The sequence below is a fragment of the Rosa chinensis genome, chromosome 3 (genome assembly GCF_002994745.2).
Source record: "Rosa chinensis cultivar Old Blush chromosome 3, RchiOBHm-V2, whole genome shotgun sequence".
Taxonomy (NCBI): Eukaryota; Viridiplantae; Streptophyta; class Magnoliopsida; order Rosales; family Rosaceae; genus Rosa; species Rosa chinensis.
In genome coordinates, this window is record NC_037090.1 from 49,079,797 (window position 1) to 49,098,798 (window position 19,002).

A 19,002-nucleotide genomic window follows, 5' to 3' on the forward strand; every position below is an offset into this window, starting at 1 on the left:
GAGATTGAAGCTTCCATCTACAATGAAGAAGAGAGTGTACGTGGGGGACCAAGGATGCAACCTAGAAGGAATGTTCGCAGACAAAATGTTCCACATAACAATGGGCAAAATGGACATGATCCTGAAGAAAAGGCAATGAAGTCTATGAAGATTGAAGCTCCTAGTTTGGATGGCCAGCTGAATGCAAAGGTTTTCTTAGATTGGCTATCAGACATGGATCATTATTTTGAATGGTATGAGTTGTCTGAAGATCACAGGATAAGGTTTGCAAAGATGAAGTTGGTGGGCAAGGCTCAAGATTGGTGGTCTAATGTGGAAAGACGAATTGCGAGAGATGGTGAAGATCCTATTGCTCATTGGGATGAGATGAAAGAAAGGCTGAAGGAGAAGTATGTTCCTTTGTCTTACAAGGAATGCTTGCTTGACCAATGGCAATCTCTTCGTCAAGGAAGCCTGACAACTGCTGATTATATTGATAAGTTTGAAGAATTTATGGTGAGATGTAACATCACCGAAGACCCATCAATAACTCTTGCTCGTTTCAGAACAGGTCTTCGTCGAGAACTTCAAAGAGAGCTGATTCCTCATGATGTACATTCATTAGAGCGAGCTTATCAATTAGTGCTGGAATTGGAGCGCTACTTGAAGACCCCCACAACCCCTGTGTACAAGCGGTTTGATCAGCGGAACTCTGAGTTTCGTCCTAGCACCTCTGGAACAAAACTGCCTCCATTCTCTAAGGGCTCCAATACTTCCAATTCGCTAGTGAAAGCTGAAAAAGGAAAGGGATTACAAACTGGTATGCGAGGAGAGGGCTCTATAAGGTGCTATAGATGTCAAGGTTATGGTCACTATGCTGGTCAATGCCCTACAAATGAGCAAACTCGAAGTTTGTTTACAGCAAGCACAGAAGAAGAGGCTGATGTTCAAGGAGAATTAGAGGAAGAAGTTTATGAGCCTGAAATTCCAGCTACTGATGATGATTTGGAGGGTGAACCTATAGACATTGTTCAACCAAGAATGGCTGTGGTTAGATGCACTTTGACTCAACCTAAGAGTACTGAAGATTGGCGGAGAACAAACATTTTTCACACTTATGTTAAGTGTGGAGATAAAAGTTGTAAAGTCATCATTGACAATGGAAGCTGCATTAATGTTGTCTCCCCTCAAACCATATCCAAACTGGGTTTGACTGCTGCTGATGATCCTCAACCTTATTGTGTGGCATGGATTGACAAGTCTTCCATTCCTGTGACACAGCGATGTCAAGTTCCTATTCAGTTTTCATCTTACAAGGATATTGTTTAGTGTGATGTGGTGCCGATGGACGTGGGACACATTCTTTTAGGCAGACCATGGTTGTATGATCTGGATGTAACCATTTCGGGCCGTGCCAACTCATGCTCCTTTATTCATGAAGGAAAGCACATCAAGTTGAACCCGATCTAGCCCAGACCAGTACCTCAACCAACACTTAGCAAGGGAGGATAGCAACCAAAATCCCTTAACATCATCAGTCCAAGACGCTTTGCAAGGGAGACAACAGGTGATTCTGTTATTTTTACATTGATTGCAAAGGAATCTCACCCTTTAACTAGTTTGGAGTTGCCCTCGGATGTGAAATCAATCCTTGAACAGTTTACTGATGTATTTGCCAAGGACCTTCCAAATGAACTTCCTCTTCTCCGGGATATTCAACATGCGATTGATCTAGTCCTTGGAGCAACATTACTGAATTTACCACATTATCGGATGAATCCAACAGAGCATGCAGAATTGAAAAGGCAGGTTGATGAGCTTCTTGCAAAAGGGTTCATTCGGGAGAGCCTTAGCCCATGTGTTGTTCCTGCCCTTCTCACACCAAAAAAGGATGGCTCTTGGAGAATGTGTGTGGATAGCAAAGCCATCAACAAAATCATAGTCAAATATCGGTTTTCAATACCGAGACTTGATGACATGCTGAACATGATGGCAGGAGCTACTATCTTTTCTAAGATTGATTTGAAAAGTGGTTATCACCAGATCCGCATCAGACCTGAAGATGAATGGAAACTGCCTTCAAGACAAAGGATGGTTTGTATGAATGGTTAGTCATGCTATTTGGACTAACTAACGCACCCAGCACTTTCATGAGAGTTATGACACAAGTTTTGAGGCCGTTCATGGGTAAGTTTTTGGTTGTCTATTTTGACGATATTTTAATTTATAGCATATCCAAAGAGCAGCACCTTAATCACTTGAAGCAAGTCTGCACAGCTCTTAGAAGAGAGAAGTTGTTTGCAAACCATAAAAAGTGCTCATTCATGTCCAATGAAGTTATCTTTTTGGGATTTTTTTTGTCGTCAAAGGGAATGCAAGCAGATCCAGAGAAAGTCAAGGCTATTGCTGATTGGGCAGAACCAAAAAACATACATGAGGTGCGTAGTTTTCATGGATTGGCTACCTTTTATCGTCGATTTATTGCTAGGTTCAATTCTATCATAGCTCCCATTACTAATTGCATAAAGAAAGGGGAGTTTCGGTGGACAACTACAGCTGCAAAGGCATTTCAGGAGATCAAAACCAGAGTGATTAATGCTCCTGTTATGGGCCTTCCTGATTTTACAAAGCCTTTTGAGGTAACATGTGATGCTTCAGGTGTTGGAATTGGTGGAGTTCTAAGTCAAGAGGGGCATCCTATTGCATATTTCAGCGAGAAGTTGAATGAAGCCAAGCAAAAGTACTCTACCTATGACAAAGAATTTTATGCAGTGGTTCAATCCTTGCGGTATTGGAGACATTACTTGCTGCCACAAGAATTTGTCTTGTATTCTGATCATGAGGCTCTACGATATCTCAATTCGCAGAAGATATTAAACCCACGACATGCAAAATGGGCTGAATTTATTCAAGAGTATACTTTTGTGCTGAAGCATAAATATGGAGTGGAGAATAAAGTAGCAGATGCTCTTAGCCACAGGAACTCACTTTTACACATTATGAGTGTGGAAGTGGCTGGATTCAATAATCTGAAAGAAGAGTATCTGAGTTGTCCAGACTTTGGAAGAATATATTCAGCTCTCTTGGAAAAGCAATCCAAAAGCACTGAGTTTGTTCTACAAGATGGGTTTCTTTTCAAAGGAACCAAACTTTGTATTCCTTGCACATCGGTGAGAGACTTCCTAATTTTAGAGCTAAATGCTGGTGGGATCGCTGGACATTTTGGGAGAGACAAAACCATTGCTCTTATGGAGGATCGCTTCTATTGGCCTAGTCTCAAACGTGATGTTGCTAAAGTTGTTGAACGATGCCGTACTTGTCAGTTGGCAAAACACAAAAGGCAAAACAAAGGGTTATACACCCCGCTGCCTGTCCCACATACTCCTTGGCAAGATATTAGCATGGATTTTGTGCTTGGGTTGCCTAAGACTACACAGCGACATGATTCCATTTTTGTGGTTGTGGATCATTTTTCTAAAATGGCTCATTTCCTTCCTTGTTCTAAGACATTTGATGCTTCTGAAGTTGCCAAGCTTTTCATGGATGAGGTTGTTCGGTTGCATGGTTTGCCTAAAACTATAGTGTCTGATCGTGATGTTCGATTCATGAGTTATTTTTGGAAGACTTTGTGGCACATGTTGGGCACCAAACTCAAGTTTTCATCTGCTTACCATCCGCAAACAGATGGGCAAACTAAAGTGGTGAATAGAAGTTTGGGAAATCTGTTGCAAAGTTTAGTTGGTGAGCATATCAGGTCTTGGGATTCAATTTTATCTATTGCTAAGTTTACATATAATAATTCAGCTAAACGAACTATAGGCATGAGTCCCTTTGAAGTTGTTTATGGTCACAAGCCCAGAGCTCCAATAGCTCTCATTCCCATGACGGTTTCACATAGGCCATCACAGTCAGCTAATAAATTTGCAAGTCATATTCACGAGCTGCATGCTGAGATTAATCGTCGGATTAACAGGAGCAATGAGCAATATAAAAAGGCTGCTGATGTACATCGAGCATTCAAGGAATTTTTAGTGGGAGACTTTGTCATGGTTCGAGTTAGACCTGAACGTTTCTCTAAAGGGAAGGCAAAGAAGTTACAAGCTTGCAGCATTGGACCTTTTGGAGTATTGCAGAAGGTTGGAACCAATGCATATGTGTCAGAACTCCCTCCAGAAATGGGAATCAATTCTACTTTTAATGTGGAGGACTTACTGCCCTATAGAGAACCTATGGTGCCTGTGTTGCCATTTTCTTCTGAATTTTGACCAATCACCCCACCTTTGCCTCGTTCTAAAGTTCCTAACAGAGATGTAGTGGAAAACATTGTGGATGAGCAGGTTGTTTCGACAAGACAAGGTGGCTACCAGAAGTACCTAATTAAATGGAAGGACATACCAGATTCTGACAACACTTGGGTAACTAAGGAGGAGCTGTAGCGCATCGATCCAGATATTATGGAAAGATACTACAGCTTTATCTCACCGGAGGCGAGTTCTTCCCAGCCGGGGAGAATTGATGAGGACATCATAGCCAAACCTTTTAAGGTTTATGAGCGAAAGAAATGGAAAAAGAGAGCAGCTAGTCATTCCCTTTCCATATGGTTTGATTAATTGCTTGCATTCTAGAAGTCTCTAGGCAGGTGTCTTTCAGTTTCAGTTTGGGTCAGTTTTAGTGTGGAATTTTAAGGTTTCTTTATTATTTCAGTTTCAGTTAGGAGTTTAAATTCCTTTATTAGGTCTTTTATGCTTCAGTTTTGTGAAGTGTAACAGCCCTAGCTATGAAAGAGTCTTTAATGCTAGTTAATATGAGCTATCTGCTCAAATATAAATAAGTGCCAAGTGGCCAGTCATGTCATGAGGAATAAAAATTTCGGAGTGTTTCTGAGTTTTCCAGAGATTGGAGTGTTGGTGTGAAACCTTGTGTGTGAGTGCGAAACCTGGGAGGGAATCCTAGTTATTAGTTTTCACTTTCTACCCTACAAAACCTATGTGTTAAAGCCCTATACCTTAGAGTTTGTTGATCTTGGTGTCTAGGCAGTGATTATACTGCATCAAGTGGTGATTAGCTAGGCTGTAACTTAAGCAAATTAAGGTAAGCAGTAATCTTCTGGTGTACTTCATGTGAATAGCATAGTTAGTTTGTTAAATTAGCTGATTGGTATGTTGATGAATTTAGTTGGTTATGATCCAGGAGGATTTTGTATACTTGTATTTGTTTAAGTTTATGATTAAGCTTAACAATTATACCATTATGGTTAAACAGCAGATTAACCATAATCAATTAAGTTATAACTACGGATGTAGTTATAATTAAACTTAACTATAATTAGTGAAGAGATTTTATAAACCATTGATTGTTAATGGTTTAAAAATGATTACTATATTTTTAGTTTCTATTTTAGGAGATTATGTTTGTATATAAACCAGAGAAGATGAATGAAGAGGGGAAGCAATTGAAAGCAGTTTCATTGTTTCAGTCTTTTTCTTTCTCCAGACTTTTATAATTTCCTCTCATATTAAGAAGTCAACTTCCAAAGAGAAGTAATGACTCTTTATTCCTACTAAAAGTTCTATCTCCTAGAAGTTTTGGATCAAGTGGTATCAGAGCACCAGATCCGAAAAGGGTAAAGGTGGTTTATGGTCCTAACTCGCGGCCGATGCAAAACTTCTAAAGAAGAACTTGTAGGTCCTTTGCTCGTTCATCAAAAGCCAAGGATAAAGAGAGGAACAATGACAAGAGAAGCTCCACAACCAAATAGTGACGGTGAACGTATCACCAAGCTAGAACAAGAGGTCCAATTATTATCAGCATCTATTTCTGAATTGGTGGAAAGTATAAAAGCCTCGAAACTTTCACATGCATCCCCTTCAAAGAGGAAGGTTGATGATGACAGTGAAGACGAGGAAGAAACCATCACAGGAGAGACCACCGAGGAAGCGAGTAAACATAAAAATCCCGTAAGTACCTTAAAAATTGATTTTAAGGTTGAAATTCCTACTTATAACGGTGTTATAGATGCTGACAAATTAGATAATTGGATAGACACATTAGAAACTTATTTCACTATACATAAGTATTCTAATGCCGAAAAGATCCAATTTGCAAGCTTGAAACTCTCAAGCCATGTTGTTACATGGTGGAAGTCATACCGAAAAAGGTACACTATTTCGGAATTGACTTGGAGTAAATTCAAGAAATTGTTAAGAAAACAATTCTATCCTGTTGGTTATGAGGAAGAACGATGGTATAGATGGCAGCATTTCAATCAAAGACTCGGTCAATCAGTACAAGATTATACATCTGAATTCCACAACCAAGCTTTGGTATTGGATATAGATGTAGACGATTACGATGTCTTCATGAAATACATTGGAGGTCTTGCCGATTACATACGGAAAGAAATGAAATTGTTCACTGTGGAATCAATTGAAGAAGCCACTGTCAAAGCCATCTCCATCGAGGCCAAATATAAAAGACTTGACAAGACGGATGGCAAACGAACAACTGCAAGTAAATCTGATTGGAGGAGTAAAGGCATGCAGATAAGGGATGACCCAAAACAGAAGAATTATTGTGATCACTGTCGTACCAGCGGACATGTTAAAGACAAGTGCTGGATACTTCATCCTGAGTTGAAACCCAAGAACCAGAGGAACAACCTGGGAAGAAATGATAGAAAGGCCACTTTGACGGTGCAACAGGTGGAAGAGCTTCCAGAGTTGAAGCAACCTGACACTACACTTGCCTTAATGACAACACCAACAAACGTTGCAGATGCTTACAACCGAGAAGAATTGTTTCATTTGAACATTCAAGTGAAGCAGACTGTTGTACAAGCAATTGTCGATCCTGGAAGTTAGAAGAATCTGATTTCAGAGGCTTTAGTAAAGAAAGTAGGCATAGAAACAATGCCTCACCCTAAGCCTTACCCATTAGGCTGGATTCAGAAGGACATTGACATGCAGATAACGAAGCAATGTACCTTCAAATTTGCAATCACTAATCGTTATATCGATGAAGTGACATGCGAGGTGGTTCCATTGGACGTATGCCAAGTTATATTGGGTAGTCCATATCCATGGGATCGTGATGCCATTCACTACAGGAGGCTTCGAAAGTACCGTTTGGTGAAGGATGGGAAGGAGTTCCACATCAACGCTTGTAAGCTTTAATCTACGGACAATCTATTGACAGCTAACCAAGCCAAGCGATTGGTTAACTCTTGTGCACGATTCGTTTTATTGATGATTCGACCACAAGATCAATGCACTGATGTTGTCACTTTGTCAGCAATGACTCTAACACCTTCACAATGTTCCGATATTGGAAAATTGCATAAGGAATTCAAGGATCTTTTTCATGATGTGCAGGGGTTGCCACCGCGAAGAGCTGTAGAGCATGAAATCCATTTGGTTGGAGATTCACCTCTGCCAAACTTGGGTTTGTATCGTACACCTTTGACGAAGAGTGAAGAGATCAAAAAGCAAATACAAGAGCTTATTGAACAAGGAGTTATAAAGCCCAGTTGCTCACCATGTGGTTCACCAGTGTTACTTGTGCCCAAGAAAGATGGAGGGTGGCGTATGTGCATTGATTATAGAGCACTTAATAAGATTACTATTAAGAATCGGTATCCGCTACCGAGGATTGATGATCTTTTAGATCAATTGCATGGTGCTCGTTACTTCACCAAACTAGATCTCAAATCTGGTTATCACCAAGTACTTATCCATGAAGAAGACACTTGGAAGACTGCATTCAAGACAAAGCAGGGACTCTTTGAGTGGTTGGTTATGCCATTCAGATTATGCAACGCTCCAGCTACTTTCATGCGATTGATGAATGAAGTGCTCCGCCCTTTCATTGACAATTTTGTCATTGTCTATTTAGATGACATATTGATATTCAGTGTCACATGGGAGGACCATCTTCAACATATTGCTCAAGTTTTGGACGTTCTACGAACAAACAAGTTACAGTTGAATAGAAAGAAGTGTGAATTTGGGAAGCAACAGCTTGTAGGTTCATTGTTGGTGCCGGAGAGCTCAAAGTGGATCCAGAGAAAGTACGAGTTATCACTCAATGGTCCACACCCTGTTCAGTGACCGAAGTTCGAAGCTTCATATGTGCATGCCAATATTTGAGAAAGTTAATTCGACATTTCTCTCAATTTGCGGCACCATTACATTCTCTTACAAAGGCCAATCAAAAGTTTGAATGGTCAAAGAAACATGAAGAATCTTTTCAGTTGTTGAAACGGAAGATCACCGAGGCCCTAGTGTTAGCATTGCCAAATCTGCAGAAAGCATTTAAAGTTGAAGCAGACGCATCTAACTACGCAATGGGAGCCGTATTATTTCAGGATGGTAAACCAGTTGCATACCATTCTGAGATGTTTAGTGGACCAGTTCTGAACTATCCAACTTACGACAATGAGCTGTATGCACTGCATTAAGCAGTAAAACATTGGAGAGCTTACTTGTTGGGGAAGGAAGTCGTGGTTCACTCCGATCATAAGCCTCTTCAGTATCTGACTACTCAATCTAAGTTACAGCAAGCTCGACATATGAAGTGGATGTCGTACCTACAACAATTCAATATTGTAATTAAGTACAAGAAGGGAATGACTAATAAGTTGGCAGATATGTTATCTCGACCCCCTTCACCAATAAGTTCCGCACTATTGGTGGCTATGCAGATCCAACCTATAGTTCCTTCTGAATACGCAAAAGATATGACACAGACACTGATTTTAGTTCAGCTCACGCAAAGCTGCAACAAGGAATGACTAGTGAGTTTCAACTGAAGGATGGACTGCTGTACAAAGGAACACAATTGTGCATACCAGAAGATGGCGATAGATTGCAGTGGATTCGTGAAGCTCATACTTCCAAAGTAGCAGGACATTTTGGAGTGGAGAAAACTCTACTGAATCTTCGTCGCTATGTCTTTTGGCCAAAGATGCACCTAGATGTCTCATGGTACATACGAGGTTGTGTTCTGTGTAACACCTCGAAGCCTTCCAATAGGAAGTTAGGACTGTATCTTCCCTTACCAGTACCTAGCCAGCCTTGGGAGAGCATTTCTATGGACTTTCTTGGGGGATTGCCTAAAACCAAGTCCAGGAATGATTACTTGTTCGTAGTCGTGGATCGTTTCAGCAAAATGGTGATCCTTATTCCATGCAAGAAGACTATTACAGGGGAAGGAGCAGCTAAGTTGTTTCTCCAACATGTTTGGAAATACTTTGGCCTTCCAACATCGATTATATCTGATAGAGATAGTCGATTTTTAGGGCACTTTTGGAGGTCTTTATGGGAAATGATGGATACCAGGTTAAAAAGAAGCACTGCTTTTCATCCACAGACTGATGGACAAACAGAGGTCGTTAACCAAACTATGGTGCATTTATTAAGGGGTTACAATTCCAAGCATCCAAAAACTTGGGATGAAAGTCTCCCATACTTGCAATTTGCGTTTAATCGAGCAATTCATGGCTCCACATTGAAGTCTCCATTCGAAGTTTGTTTGGGTTATTTACGCCAAGTCCTTTTGATATGGCATTCACTACAAGTGACAAGCCATTAAGTGGAAAGGAAGAAGAAGAACATGTTCGAGCACAAAAGTTTCTCGAACGAGTTTCAAAGATTCATTTAGAAGTGGAAGCACAACTACAACGGTCTCAGCAGAAATATAAAGCTCGTCATGACAAGCACCGTGTGCCATGTAACTTTACAAAAGGTGACTTAGTATGGTTACACCTTGGGAAAGAACGATTAACTAGAGAAGGCAAGAAGCTCAAGCCTATCCGATATGAACCGTTCAAGATCATCAAACAAATTGGTGATAATGCCTTTCAGCTCGATCTACCACCATACATGCATATGTACTCGGTCATTAATGTCGAGAATTTGAAGCTCTTTGAACCATCTCCATTGGATGATGATCCTGACGAAGACACTCGTCTTCCATCAGTCGATGACTTGAAAATGGAGCAAGAAGATCCTTTAGAGGAGGACTGTATATTGGAGCAAAAGGTTTGTGAAACCCGACATGGAAAGTATGAGTATTTCCGCATAGGCAGAAAAGGTCAACTTCCCAGCAAATCTAAGTGGTACATTCGAGCCAAGGCAACTATAGAGTTTCCTCATCTCAAGATACCTTGAACAGGAGCTCAAGGTTCCTAAATGGGGGAGCCATGATCCAGGAGGATTTTGTATACTTGTATTTGTTTAAGTTTATAATTAAGCTTAACAATTATACCATTATGGTTAAACAGCAGATTAACCATAATCAATTAAGTTATAACTACAGATGTAGTTATAATTAAACTTAACTATAATTAGTGAAGAGATTTTATAAACCATTGATTGTTAATGGTTTAAAACTGATTACTATATTTTTAATTTCTATTTTAGGAGATTATGTTTGTATATAGACCAGAGAAGATGAATGAAGAGGAGAAGCAATTGAAAGCAGTTTCATTGTTTCAGTCTTTTGCTTTCTCCAGTCTTTTATAATTTCCTCTCATATTAAGAAGTCAACTTCCAAAGAGAAGTAACGACTCTTAATTCCTACTAAAAGTTCTATCGCCTAGAAGTTTTGGATCAATTTGTTTCTGTTTATATGCATGTGGTGACCTAGTTTGATGATGCTATGATAATGCTAAATTTATCTCCTAGCTGTTGTATATGTGTAGATATGTGGAAAAATGATGGATGATATAGAATTGAATTTTGTTGATCCTAGGTGATAGTTTAATGAATTGGTATGTTTAGAATGAAGTTGCTTCTATGTACCTATATACATATACATTATATATAGATGTATGATCCTATGTCATAGTTTAGTTCCTAATTGTTGTTTTTGTGTATGTATAAGATGGAAAAAGGATGGATGCATGCTGATAGGAGATCATTGAGGTTTCAAATAGGGTTTGAGGATTTTCTTAAGTTTGCTTCGGCTAATGCTACCGACAAATCAAATATCTGTTGTCCTTGTTTGAAGTGTTGTAACAATAATGGATTTTCCATTGGAGTTATTAAGGACCATGTTTACTTTAATGGCATTGTTACCAGTTATAAGAATTGGAAATGGCATGGAGAACCTTCTGCTTACCTATGGAGTTTATTGTTTAATGATATAGTGCATGCTTTGTGCATATTACTTTCATATTTAATTTGTTGCATTTCCTTATTGCAGTGGGGAACGAGGTCAAATTTGGTTTACACAGAAAAGGATATTGATGAGATCCGAGAGGAATGGGCTAAGCATGTTTTGAAGTTCCCAGAAAATTAAATATCAGCCTATATATTTGCTTTTGTTTATGGTAGGTTATGAGCAGTAGTAGTGTCTAGGAACTGCTTTTGTGCATTTTGACTGAACTGATGGAAAGTGTTGAATAATATAATGCATGCAGTTGCTGTAACTACTCTATGGATGCTACTAGGTTTTTGTCTTCATTAGATTAGGATCCATGCAACAATGACAGTAATTAAAATCGGTTAATATAAAGGCTAGCATGCTAGCTAGTTTAGTATTATGCTACTGATAGGAATGTATTTTGGTGGGTTAATTGATGCATTGAGGAATTTGCTGATTTTAGATCTTATAATATGCCTTTTTGATGACTAGTGTATAGAATGAGGTTTGCTATGGTTCAAATCCAACAAATGCAGGTTTATGATATGTTGTATCACAAATACAGTAACAACATAAAAGAATATCTCTACGTTGTTCCTTCATACTTATAACAACAAAAAACAGAAGTTTATTTCACTATCAAACAACAGAAATGCCTTTAACAGATAACATAAAACTAAAGTTCAATTCATTATCAAACAACAGAAGTTCTTCAAATAGACAATAGAAATGCGACGTTCATTTAATTATCACACAACAGAAGAGCGAGTTTTCGACCTCAATCAAACTACAGAACTACATGATTACATATAGTTATATTGTCTATCAGACAGCATAAATACTTAAAACTGTGGTTGGAATACAAGATAAAAGACATAAGAATAAAGTCTTAAAACTATTTAGACGACAGTTGAGCATAATTTACCCAGTTATAAGTGATTTTCAAACAACAATTAAATGTCTTTAAAAATGTATTCAAACAATAGATTGTCAAACAAGCCTTTATTTTAGTAACTTCAGACAACATATAGATGTGTTCTTATTTAATTTCAGTCGACAAAAGTTTTATTAAAACTGTCGTTGGTACTTCATTTCAACAACATTAATCTGTCGTTGTATATGATTAGTAACCATAGAAAGTCCCAAATCCTTCAATGTTGGGTTGTTCAGATGACAGAGCCTTGCGAAACTTCTGTTGTCTAAATGAGAAGAGACGACGGAGGATATCTGTCGTCTGATGCTGTAAGAGACGGTAGATGGATACACAACATATAATTTACATATCAGACGACAGATGAATGTATTATTGGCATAGTGTAGAGAGAAAGATGAGAGTGGCATAAAATGTAGTTTATCAATTAGGTTAAGGCAAAATTGTCATTTTATGTTTAAATTCGGTTAGTGAGAATTTATGGTAAGAGAGACAATTTTAGCTGATTTGGGTGTTTTGAGTCAAGGACCCAAATAATAAAGGTCCTTGATCCATAAGTTCGTAAGTAGACCAAACATTAACAATAAGTCTAGTATATTACCAAAAATAGAGCAAAATGACCATTTTATCCTCTACTCAATTAACAAATTACAATTTACCATTCTATTCTTTCCGCAACGGTTAATCAACTCAACTCCACCACATCTCCCAAAAGCGTCATCAATCTCACTCTCTCTCAATCTCCATCACTCACGCTCTCTCCCAATCAAATTTAAACTAAGACTATTTAACGAAGCTCTACTACGGATTGGAGACGCCTCCATCACTACTCTCAACCTCTAGATCACGACATTCATAGTCTGCATCACTCTCAATCTCTCCCAATCTCTCAAAATATCAACGAAGATTTGCTACAATTGTTTTTTTTTTTTGAAGGAGAATTTTCAATTTATTTATAGTTCAGCAAGTGTAAACATAACGACTCACCTCAAAGAGATTGTAATAAAAAGTTATTAACTAAGTAAATCCATCTTTTCAAGCCATTGAGCCCGACCAAAAAAGCCCTAATCTCATGAAGACTGCAAAATGAACATGAGAACTGAGGGAAGATGTGACGCCCCGAACCTGGTGTAAGTGAGATTAGGTACCTAACGCCAAATCCGAGGTCCTAGTGATAGAATTGTAAATCGAAATTTAAAACAATGCCAAAGACATTTTCAAAAATGCTTGAAAATAAAACATTTGAAATAACAAAAAAAACTCAAATAAAGAGAAATTACATCTCGTTCTCGTCTTCTTTAATCCTTTTAGAGTCTCGTAAACATAAGCAATGTCTCGCTTAGTCTTCTCGACAAACGTGTCGTACCTCATAATGTACCTGAACAAGAATCTTTAGGGGTGAACTTTCGTTCAGTAGAGCCAAACCTTCAGGTTATTCCTAGTTACGTTAAACAATCAATATTTTATAAATGATAACAATTGATGCATGTATGACAAATGAACTTCACTTAATTACCTGTTAGTCCATATATCAAAACAAGAGAGCCTACACATCCCATACCGTGTATTTTACCAACTGGGGGTGGCCCTAGATGTTTCAAATATATGATCTAACAACCCATAAGGATTCAATCCACCTAACCCTTTTGTTAGTCATCTTGTTTGCTCATGATCCTCATACCCGAAACCCGATAAGATCATTTTATCAACACTTTTTTGTTGAAAGGGCATACTTTCCCTCAACGTGCACTTCTGGGCTGATCATAGATCCTAAAAGCCTCATGGCATCAATCTCGACTACACAAAAGAATTCATTTCTTTTCTCATTTCATCTGGATACCAATGTTACTCGTATCTGTCCACATACACCACTTTCAAATGCATACTCTCAATGCCTCTCCATGCGTTATGTATGCCAATTTAAATATCAAAACTCGTAATATGACATCCAGCACATGTTTTTTAAAAAAGCGATAACATTTTAACAAGTAACTCATCGACTACACATAATTTTATACAAAACAATAATATCCGAGAGTTAAGTCAAACAACATCAAACAATTCACCGATTACAATTGTAATATTATTTATCAATTTAACAGAAAAATTTTTCCAAGAGACCCTACCTGGAAATCCAAGCTTTAACTGCAATGCTGCTCAGATTTATTAACAATGCAACTCGCATTCTAAAATCCGTATCCTTCTACTTTTGGGATTGTCGATAATTATTCAATCCTCTTGTCGTATCAATATTGGCAAATGGTTGAATTATTTCAAATCGAATATGCATCCAATATTAGTCACTGAAGCCCTTCAAGTATATGACGATCGCTTAATAGCTCGGAACTACAATGTTTTCCGCATCAGGTGCAAGTTCTCAAAATTACCAAGGACACCCAGTTCTCTCATTCCAATTACTCTGAACACCCAACGACATAAATTAATAATACGAAGTTTCGGTTACATACTTGAAACAAATGTTCCTTGCATTGAATATGAACACATTTCCTCAATCATAGTACTTGTTTTATTCACTTGTAACTCGATACAAAATCATGTATCATTCACCTTAGCAATATGATAACCCATAATTAAAGGAAACTTTCCTTCCTTGTCTTGGTAGGAAGTGATTTATCTTGGCAATAAATCACCAGTCACTACAATGCTCCCGGACTAACTCAAAGTCCCACAATCCAATTCTGTGGTTCTCACAACAATTCTGCAATCTTTATTAATCAGTCTCCTTTCCACAGAACCATGAATCAAATCCTATTCTAACCAATATCCAAACAGCAGCCAACAGTCAAGATAAACGTAATCAACAGGATATGGACTACAACAGAAGTACTAATTCTCCCTATGTATTCAAGAATCAAAACCAAATTAAACTTGCAAAGAAAGAGTTAGAGAGAACTGCAGTCTACATCAAAGCACAGTGAACCCAAAATAGCAGTAAACCCCAAAATTCCAACTGAAAGTGAAAACTAAGAGTACCAGTATGTAGAGCTCGAGCGCAGGAACAATTCTGTTTGTCCTCAAAACCTGCCAGAATTGCCAAAAAAAAAAAAAAAATGGAAACTTGCCGTAAAAACCTAAAAGCTTCTCCTTTTCGATTCTCTCACTTGGCTCATCATCTGGACAAACCAACACCATGGATAGGTCGGCCAGGTCGAGAGGAAGCTTCTGACACCGGTGAGCCGCCACAATTTGGCTGGAATCGGAAACCCGAGAAGCTTTCAGGATTCCTCCTGCCCCCGTTACCGGTCGTTTGGAGAAGGGACGACTGGGCTCAGCTTCGCGCCGCCTAGAGGAGTCGAAAAAAGCCGGTCCGACGTCTGGAGGTGGCCGAAAAGTGGAAATGAGATCGGGTCACCGTCGCTGCAAACGGGTCGAGAATCCGGGTCAGTCTGGGTCTCGATCTGATGCTTCTCAAGCTGGTCCGATCTGTATATACTTGGAATCAAGGGTCACCGCTAGATCTGGTTTGAAATGAACGGTCCAGATGTAGCCACCTGTAATTTATATCTTTATTAATTAAGCCAATTCCTGATAGAATGGTTAAATTTTTGAAGTGTCTATAATGCCCACGGTTTATTAAAACTCCACATATAAAAAAATGCTATACGAGGAATATGATGGTAATTTTCAAAATAAAAGGCAAAACAAAAACAAGTCCGCGGCAGAGATGAAAAGAAAAGAAAAAATACAAGAAAAGAAGAAGAAAAACGGTCGCCGTCGCCCACGATCTCATGGAGGCAGAGACTCAGGACGACGTGGGAATTCAAATGTATACATCAACACTCATCGTCTTCCAATTCCCAGTTCACACAAAAATAGGAAACAAATAAAGAAAGAAGAGCAGCGCAGAATCAAACCAAAAAGGAGGAGAAAATTCTTATCAAATCGGCTTAGGTCAGACTTGATAATTATCATTGGGTAAGTTTCAAATTTTGTTTTCCATTGAATTTCAGATTCAGTTGGTTTAAGCTTTTCTTTGGTGTTTGAATTTTTCAGTGGTATGCTAAGAAGTCCGGTGTGATCCTTCGGTCTTTTATTTTATATCAAACCGTTAAGTGCATTGATTTTATCCTTGGGTGATTGATTTTATATCAAAAGTGTTGAATTGTTCAGAATTTTAGTTATTTCGGTTTCATTCGCTTTTTCAAATGAATTAATTGTTTTATGGAACATTAGCACTCCGTGTTGTTAATCTTTCGGTTTTGTTTTGCTCAAGTAGTGCTTCAGTTTCTGTTATCTAATGTCCAGTGCTATACATGTCAGTATGTGTTATGTAATCAGGCAAAAGAAATTCGTCAGTTTTACTCCAACAAAATGCTCTTTATTGTTTCTTTCCTGTCATACTAATGTACGATGGTTATATGTGGTTTAGGAACTCATTGACTGATTATATCAAGAGATATTGGTGTTTTGGCTTAATTAATAAAGATTTACTGAGTAAATTGCTTCAAGAGGAGGTGGGCCTGCCAAGCAATAGAGATATTATACAGAAATATATATAAACACACCCGGGTTTTCTAATCCAATCCATGGGGTTCAGTTATAATATCAAAGTCTGTATATCAAAGTATGTATGTTGGCATGGGTGAAGCCTGACATTGGACGTTTAATACTTGAAGGGTTAGTTTAGTTCATCTTTATTCAATGGTAATCATTGTCGATCACTTGGTTTTTTTTCTTTCCGTTTTTTTTTAAAGACTATGCTAAGAAGTTTGCTGTCATCCTTGGGTAATGGAGAAGTTTTTTGTGATCCTTAGGTATATTTACAATTTTGGTTCTTTTGTTTATAGTCAATTTAAATGAACTAATTCTTTTATCTTTGGGTTTTGTTTTGCAGAAGTATTAGGCGAAGCCACTTTTGCACTCTTTTACGGAATATTTATGTTTGAATTCTGAATTGTGCTTTAGTTATGTTATCCCCAAAGCTTGGATCCACTCTTTTGGGTTAGTGGATTACTGCATTGGGGGTTTAAGAAGGTTCTGTGTCGCATTTCAGTATTGATTGTGTTTATATACATATAAATCCTGTCCAATTTTACTGCTGCAAATCGCCTCGAAAGCTTTAGTGTAGGAAATTGTGTGTCTTTTTACATTGACTATGAATCATGAGTTGCTTTCCATACTTTAGTTTCTGTAGATGGATAAATTCTTCGATGATGCTATAACTGAGTTAAGTGCTTGAAGGGTGTGTGCCCATTTCTTTTGGTTTGATGTTTATACATTTCTTGATTTTTTCAGCTGCGGTAGTTAGAGGTTGTGGAAAGTGTGGACTATAGTATTTGGCTGAGCCTATTGATGCATGCTCGACATTGACTAATGAAGCCAGACATGGCAAGAATTATAGCTCCCCTTTTGTGTTGATTATAAGAGGAGGGTGCAGTTTTGACTTTTGAGGATAAAGTTAGAAGAGCTCAAAAGCTTGGGTTCAAAGCTGCAATTTTTTACGACAAAGAAGAGAGCGGCGTCTTTGTTTCAAGTAATGACCTTTCTACTATAAAACTTTTATGCATAGTGTTTTAATTTGTGAAGTTAGGTGTTTGTGTTGTAATTAATGATCCGTGAATATTAGAACAATTGGTTTTCAATCTTAACTCAATTTTTTTTTTTTTTTTTGGCTTTGAGAAGATATTATCAGTACTTTCAGACCCATCTCTCTTTGGGGTTATGGTACCTATACTTCTGTGTATTAAAATTCTTCTTTTGATTATATTTAGTTTTGGTTTGTGTAGAAAGAGAACTCATAGAGGTAGAACTGAAAGCAGATCGATAAGGACCTGTTGATCCATATTCAAGGTATGCTTTTGTTTTGGGGTTTGTGGATCTGTATATATGTTTGTGTGTGTGTTTTTTTTTTCCTTTTCTTTTCTTTTTCTGATGCTTCAATAATCATGAGTTACTTGCAGCATGTATATATGAATGGCAGATTGGACACTAGATATAAAATTATGATCAACAAGCAAAACTGAAAGCAAATTGATAAGGACCTGTTGGTCTATATTCAAGGTATGCTTTTGATCTTTTTGGGGTTTGCAGATCCATTTATATGTTTGTGTTTCTCTCTTTCTCTGATGCTTCAGCATTCACTTCACTTGCAACATGTATATATGAATGGCAAGCAAAAGTGATAGCTGAAGCATAGGGACCTGTTGATCTATACTCGAGGTCTCTCAATTGTTTAATTGTGCCCCATTTCATTTTCAGAATCCTGATATTATTAAGATCCCTTGCTCAATTTTTGTCGCGTGTTGATTTTTCAATTTTTGTCGTGTGTTGATTTATAGTGTATGCCTTTTCGTGCAGCAGAAAATCCTTTTGCATCGACCGGATTATATTGATACTTTGATAGTACACCAAAAGACTGGGCAACTCGACGGTCAACTCAAGTCCGGTTGGGTTCACATACCACTATGTCTGAGTCAGATTCACATACTAGACCGATTCAGGTCCACAGAGACGAATCAGGGGCAACCCAGACTATGGATGCTTCAAGTACGTACTGGGCTAATACTGAAACAAAAGAGTGGATCCAAGCTTTGGGGATAACATAACTAAAGCACAATTCAGAATTCAAACATAAATATTCCGTAAAAGAGTGCAAAAGTGGCTTCGCCTAATACTTCTGCAAAACAAAACCCAAAGATAAAAGAATTAGTTCATTTAAATTGGCTATAAACAAAAGAACCAAAATTGTATATATACCTAAGGATCACAAAAAACTTCTCCATTACCCAAGGATCACAGCAAACTTCTTAGCATAGCTGCATAGTCTTGAAAAAAAAAACGGAAAGAAAAAAAACCAAGTGATCGACAATGATTACCATTGAATAAAGATGAACTAAACTAACCCTTCAAGTATTAAACGTCCAATGTCAGGCTTCACCCATGCCAACATACATACTATGATATACAGACTTTGATATTATAACTGAACC

General features: G+C 38.0%; 1 long non-coding RNA gene across 2 annotated transcripts; it reads left to right on the forward strand.

Moving 5' to 3' along the window:
* The first annotated feature begins 15,778 nt into the window (after positions 1–15,778).
* LOC112194926 lies at positions 15,779–18,507 on the forward strand. 2 transcript variants are annotated; one of them, XR_005807774.1, is made up of 6 exons: positions 15,779–15,988; positions 16,908–17,047; positions 17,309–17,546; positions 17,800–17,863; positions 17,974–18,073; positions 18,371–18,507. It is a non-coding gene; the product is annotated as an uncharacterized LOC112194926 (long non-coding RNA). The 2 variants fall into 2 exon arrangements; XR_002934197.2 differs by lacking the exon at positions 16,908–17,047.
* Positions 18,508–19,002: the final 495 nt, after the last annotated feature.